This window comes from Octopus bimaculoides, chromosome 2, assembly GCF_001194135.2.
Source record: "Octopus bimaculoides isolate UCB-OBI-ISO-001 chromosome 2, ASM119413v2, whole genome shotgun sequence".
NCBI lineage: Eukaryota > Metazoa > Mollusca > Cephalopoda > Octopoda > Octopodidae > Octopus > Octopus bimaculoides.
In genome coordinates, this window is record NC_068982.1 from 153,642,124 (window position 1) to 153,649,866 (window position 7,743).

Genomic DNA, 7,743 nt, shown 5'->3' on the forward strand with positions numbered 1-7,743 from the left:
ATTAGGCTGCAGCCACACATATCTATATACATACATACATAAATACATACATGTGTGTGTGTGTGTGTGTGTGTGTGTGTGTGTGTGTGTGTGAAGGCACGATGCTTAGTATTTAGATTATTCGGTTCATGATCGTAAGGGTATGAGTTCGATTCCTGGCAGCGCGTTGTGCCTTTGAGCAAGACATTTTATTTCACTCTGCTCCAGTTCATTCGACTTCAAAACATGAGTAGTACCTGTGTTTCAAAGGGCCGGCCTTATCACATTTTGTGTCACGCTGAATGTCCCTGAGAACTGCTTTAACGATATCCACAGTCTTCCGTTGATTGGATCAACTGGAACACTCTTCATCGTAACTCACAGAGTGCTAGAAGAATATAAACCGGTGAACAAGGAGAGGAAATAGAACCAAATACACCTTTTTAAAAGCGTTATTTTGTATTTAGTGTTAGAATGTTTATAAGTATAATTGTTGTGCAATAGACTCTTGCCCCTTGAATGACATTTTTAACTTTCTGCCAAATATGATTTATAGATAGGTGCGAGCGTGCGTGTGTGTGTATGAGTGTCACACGGGACCGTGAAAACTGCTAGAAAGCAGGAAAATATACTATTCCCTATATATTTAATATTCAATATTTCATTTATTCAATAAGAGATTCAATACTTCATTTCATTTTACTATATATACTATATATTCCATATTCTATATCCCACATTAATTCATTAATTTTATAAGAATATAAATAAAACATAAAAAACAGAGTTGGATTTCTTTTGAATAATATATATATATATATATATATATATATATATATATATATACATACATACATACATACATTACATACATACATACATACAGAGCGAGAGAGAGAGAGAGAGAGAGAGAGAGAGAGAGAGAGAGAGAGAGAGAGAGAGAGAGAGAAAGAGAAAAGGATTTTTAATGCAGGAAATTATATACATGTATACACGTCAAAACAGAAAAGTAAAATTGGAAGGTACCGCGCGAGGGAAAATATACAGCCAAGAGGACTTGAAAATGCAGAGGTCTTTTAAAGATGCTTACTGACTTGACTGGTTTCACTTTTTTAAAAAAATAGATTTTCTAAAGTAAAATATTATATTTACCCTGGTGACTTGGACCTCAGTAAAGATATGAGAGCGTAAGTTCAAATCGTTCGAAGGCTACTAAGTGTTTTCTATATTGAGATTCTCGTCTCGAGCTCATTTTTTAAATACTGTTATTTATTCCAATTATTTGACAGCGGCCGGTTCTATATATGTGTGCATATATATGCGTGTGTGTGTATGTGTGTGTATGCGCACGTGCACGCACACACACACATTCCTCCCGCAATGAAAATTTCTCTGCTTCCCATGCGCCTTCGTGAATGACAATAATATTTCTACCTGAAGATTATTTATTCGACTAATAGCCACAAACTAGTATCACTGAGGTTATGCTTTGTCATTGTGGAAACAGATGCGTATAGTACAAAAGTAATCAGTCTAAGTCATCTAATTCTCAAGAGAACGAACAAATGGTTATCGTTTGCCTTATTTGAACAAAACATCTGCTCCATTTAGGGCTTCTCTGGACTAATTAACACAACCAGATCATTTTCATTACCACCACCGTCATAAATGCAGCTACAGAGACCATCGGTATTACTACCATCACCACCAGTTATAAAGCATATCTATGGCTACCCTCACAACTATATCCACTATCACCATCAGCACCATCTTCATAAAGATAAGTAAATAGGCGCAGGAGTGACAGTGTGGTAAGTAGATTGCTTACCAACCACATGGTTCCGGGTTCATTCCCACTGCGTGGCACCTTGGGTAAGTGACTTCTACTATAGCCTCGGGCCGACCAAAGCCTTGTGAGTGAATGTGATAGACGGAAACTGAAAGAAACCCGTCGTATATATATATGTGTGTGTGTGTGTGTGTGTGTGTGTGTGTGTGTGTGTGTGTGTGTATATGTTTGTGTCTGTGTTTGTCACCCCAACATCGTTCGACAACCGATGCTGGTGTGTTTATGGCCCCCGTAAATTAGCGGTTCGGCAAAAGAGACCGATAGAATAAGTACTAGACATCCAAAGAATAAGTCCTGGGGTCGATTTGCTGGACTAAAGGCGGTGCTCCAGCATGGCTGCAGTCAAATGACTGAAACAAGTAAAAGAGAGTAAACAGTATATCAATCACCACCGTATCACTACAGCCATTACTAGCACAGTAAATTCTACTATCGCTAGCACATCCACCACCATCAGTCTATACCCAAGAAAATCAACTACCACAACCACTACCTGCACGTCTGATATCACGTGTACTGAATACGACCTTCCCCGCGTAATATACTGAGGAGATACCATATATCATCTGCTAAGTTTGATGGGGTGTGTATGAAGAATTAATGATGTTGCTATACACATTCTGTCACGATTATGGCAAAATTTATATTAACTTTACCCCAAAAGTTTCTTTATTTCCGTTTTCCATTCCATATAATATTCTGACATTTCCTCAACTCCCTCGCTCCTCTCTCTCTCTCTCTCTCTCTCTCTCTCTCTCTCTCTCTCTCTCTCTCTCCCTCTATCTCTCTCTCTCCCTCTCTCTCTCCCTCTCTCTCTCTCTCTCTCTCTCCCTCTATCCCTCTCTTACTCTCTCACTCACTCTCGTGCTATCTCTTTTTCTTCGATTTGTTTGTATTATTTTACGCACATTCTATAAAACACTCACGCACAAACACTCGCCCACACCCACGCATATATACATATGTGTGTGCGTGTGTGCGTGTGTGTGTGTATTCCCATATACATGTATATAATGTATGTTCGTGGATATGACGTTAACGTAAAACTGGAGCGCTTATTTTTTGTTTTCATCATTATTGTTATTAGTGTTATTTTTTTTGTTGTTTTTCTCTATATTCTAATACATTCTTTGCGTATTGGCCGTTGGGAAAAGCTATTATGACTTCCAGTTAGATATCGTCTTTCAAAAATGACATGTGATTCCAACCATAACACCATGATAACACATTTTAAAACCGAACATTGCAAAGATATTGCTGCGTCTATGTGTCATTCTACCTTCCAGATATTGGTATCTTCAGAAGTTCTTAACTGACACCTTGAATATATTTATAAACTCACAATAATGTGGGCAGCTATCTGTGGTTAAGCGTGCTTGTATGCATGTATTTATGAATCTATAAACTCGTATATACATATGTACAAATATATTGCATGCAAATGCGTATCATGTCAATGCAAGCATATATATATATATATATATATATATATATACATATATCAAGAGCTTGTATGCGTATGTAATGTGACTATAATCAGCCTGGAATGACTTGAGCAAAGTTACCTACTCCATATCCTCTACTTCTTCTATCACCAATAAAGCATGCAATGTATATGGCGACTGTTCCTTTCATTCAATTTATCACATATACACTTTCTATTTGGAAATATTATCGGAGCTATTTTACAGCGATTTATATTTTTATGGCAATGCATTTTATAGCAATGCACGCAGAAATAATGCACACACGCACACAGAGAACATAAACATACATATATATGCTAGACATGTATATGCATGCATATGAATACCTATATGTGTGTGTGTGTGTGTGTGGCTTTACATTTCTACGATTGAATGAACTGTGCCAACAATTCCTATTTAGTCTATCCTAAAGAGAACACTGTTACCCGAAAACATTCGTGGTGGACCTTGATACGAGTATTCATATCAACAAGAAAGCAAACAAAAATTCCTATACCAATGACATTAAATAACGTTCTAGCAGGATAAATTATTAGCAGGGAAACCAAAGAAATTAGATCATATGACATAACCAGTCTATCTATATTTCAATTTTATTAAAAACCCTTTATGAAATATACAGCAGACACAGAATATTATATCCTTAAACAAACATGTGTAGTCTCAGAATTTTTCGAAAATTAAATATTATACTGTTCTATATTTAAGAGATTAGGAATTATGTGCATTATTTACATTATTTACATTTGACGGATATTTGTCCTCATCTTGTTTGTTGTTAACACAACGTTTCGGCTGATAAACCCTCCAGCCTTCATCAGGTGTCATGGGGAAATTTCGAACCTGGGTTCTCATTCCTAAGGTATTTTTTGATGTCGTTATTATTATTATTATCATCATTATTATTATTATTATTATTATTATTATTATTATTATTATTATTAGTAGTAGTAGTAGTAGTAGTAGTAGTAGTAGTAGTAGTAGTAGTAGTAGTAGTAGTAGTAGTGTTTTTGTTGTTGTTGTTTTTGTTGTTATTATTCGCAAATATCTCATTCGGGTAAAACCACCAATAGAAGAGAATATGACCAAAAACTGCGTGTACTCCATCCCATGCAGCTGTGGTAGGTTATACAAAGACGAAACATGTCGCCTTCTCACAATAAGTGTGGAGGAACTTCGCAAAGCTGTGACACGAGGAGATATTGGTAAATCGGGTATAGCTCATCATGTATGGAAAAATGGAGACCACCTTCCCCTGTGGGATGAAGTGAAAATAATAGACAGAGAACACCACTGGAAAATACGAAAAGTAGAAGCAGCACATATGCTAGGAGACAACAACCTCCTAAGCAGACCGAGTGCAGATATGAATAGCATGTGGGAACCGGTTTTGAGGAAGGATAGGAAAGTATTAGATTTATAAGCCCTAAAATTCACTCCATAATTGCCCATGGGCATATGGCGTAGTGGTTAAGAGCGCAGGCTACTATTTAGAGTTCGATTCCATTCCAGACAGTGACCTGAATAATGATATTAATAATAATAATAATAACATCGAAAAAAATACTTTAGGAATGAGAACCCAGGTTCGAAATTTTCCCAAGTCACCTGATGAAGGTTGGAGGGTATATCAGCCGAAACGCTGTGTTAACAACAAACAAAATGAGGACAAATATCCGTCAAATGTAAATAATGCATTAGATATTATTATACTATTGTTACATTGAAGAAATATCATTCTCCAGTATTGAATATGTATTGAAATATAATGCTAATGATTGCAGTGGAATGAGTTTTTTTGCAATAAAGCATTTAGTTTGAATGAAAATTGATCTAGTTTAATATTTAACATGCTAAAGCAAAATTCACATATTTCAGCTTCATCAGAATTTATTATATACTCGGCTTTGATTTTAGATAGATGATTCTTTTAAAAATTAATTTAAAACAATATATAATCAAAACTACTCCTCAAATGATAGCGGAATAATTACGACAAGCTTCAAAATTATTACACTATATGCATGGAATCATTACTAAATACCATTAATAACGTACCTAAGTTAATAAGGAAAGGTTTATTAAACTTTAAATGCTTTCAAGTTGTTTAATATCGAATCTCGATTAACAGTTATGACTGAAGACAAATTTATTGTGTTCATCATTCATTGTATGTCAATAAATTATTTTATTTAAGCAGGTTTTATTTTCAATAGCTTGGAATCGTTGAAAATAAGTGCATCTATAAATTTTAAAAATCCAACGTTTACATTATAGGTAAAACCCCATATACATTTATATATTATTTAAGGTGAGTAAAAGGAGAACTCACACTCTATCATAACGACTTGTGCATGATAAAATATTTATATAATAAAAAGTATTACTACGCACATTTTTTAGTCTATTGCAGTTTTGTGATATTCTATAACACTAATACAAATGGACTTAATTAAATAAGCATAAACTTATCAAATTACAATCGATGAAAGCAACCGCATATACTGTATGTAGCAGCTACCGTTCCACGAAATAAGCAACCCTCAAGAAATATAAATATTAACAGACTTTTCCATGTTGTTTTCCCAAAAGATTTACATTTACTGTATGTTCTGTCTACCAAAACAATGCTAGTGGATTCAGACTTAACGAAAGGATTCAGATGACGTACGCAGTAAATTGGATATACATATGTGCGTGTGTGTGTGTGCATACATGCAGACACACGCACACATAACTCTATATAACACACGTACGTATACATCTCTCTCTCTCTCTCTCTCTCTCTCTCTCTCTCTCTCTCTCTCTCTCTCTCTCTCTCTCTCTCTCTCTCTCTCCACACACACACACGCACGCACGCGCGTTTATGAATTTGAGTTGCAAGAATCCTTATGTGAAATCGTGTACTGAAACGGATAGTATTTTATTTCAGGATGCTCATTGTTTTCCTAAATAAATACACGCACTATATATTTGGGTTTCACTCGTTTATTACTGTTCTTATTCTAACTCACGACCATTTCCTGGGCCTCTTTGGTCACACGTTCGTGACCTCTTCAGTGACACTTTTCGTTTTCGTGTGTTCTTTTGATCCACTTATGCTGTGTGCAGTCTCTCCGCTGTAAGTTGTTGTCAAATTCCTGCACCGTCCCTCGGTACATCGTAAGCTATATTCCTAAACTTGCAGTTAACCTATGGGTTTATCCTACATGAAACACAATTGTTCTCCGTACATGGGGACTTATCGTTGACGCTAAATTCGTGAATCTAAACCACCAAATACTTGTGCTGCCCTTTGAATTCGCAGATATATTTCTGTGTCCAGTTTTCCATTATTTTGTACGGAGCTTCCAAGGTAGATGAAAGAATCAACAACCTCAAGTAACTTACCCATAACAAAAATTTTAGTGGGGCTGCAAACAGCACCACATGCAGGTTGATACATTACAACTGTTTTTTTTTTTCAAGTTGATGGTCAAGCAAACATCACAAGCTGAGTCAAATGCAGATACAAGAGATTGCAGACTTGTTTCAGAATGACTGACTAGATCGTCAGCGTATTAGAGTTCCCTAATGAGGTGAAGTAAAAACCTCCGTTTTGAATTTCAGTCTGGTCAGATTAAAAACAGACACTGTTGTTCCATATTCTTTGTAATATCCTCCTTGGAGTCTTGAAAAGCGTGTAGCAGTACAACAGCAAAGTATATTGCAAAGAGGGTGGGTGCATCAAGGTCTCCTAGCGTTACTCCATTTTCCACGACAAAGGATTCAGAGAACCTACCACCAAAATTAACTCTTGCTTTCATATCTTGATGCAAAGCCATGATCATGTTTATAAATTTTTCTGGGCAATCTATTTTCCTTAGAATCAACGACAGAAGATTTCGATTAACAGTATTGAATGCTTTGTTCAAATCAACACAGAAATGGTATAGGGCAAGATTCTGTTCAACGCACTTTTCCTGTAATTGTCTGATAGTAAAGATACAATCAACTGTGTCTCTGTATGTATGTATGTATGTATGTACGTATATGAACAAGACGCATTCGCGTTGCAGGTTTATCCATTTGCAGCTGAATGGATTGGAGCAGCGTGGAATGAAGTGTTTTGCTCAAGAATAACGCACCACCGGTCTGAGAAACGAAATCACGATCTTGGGGTTCTGAGTGCAACAGCCTAACCACTAGATCATGAACATTAACACACACACACACACACACACACACACACGCACACACAAACACAGATATAAGGAGATAGATAAATAGATAGACAGATAGGTAGATAGATAGATAGATAGATAGATAGATAGATAGATAGATAGATAGATAGATAGATAGATGGATGGATAGATAAATAGATAGATAGATACATTTCTTTTATTAGCCACACAGGGCTCAACGAAGATGGGACAAATACAATGTAGA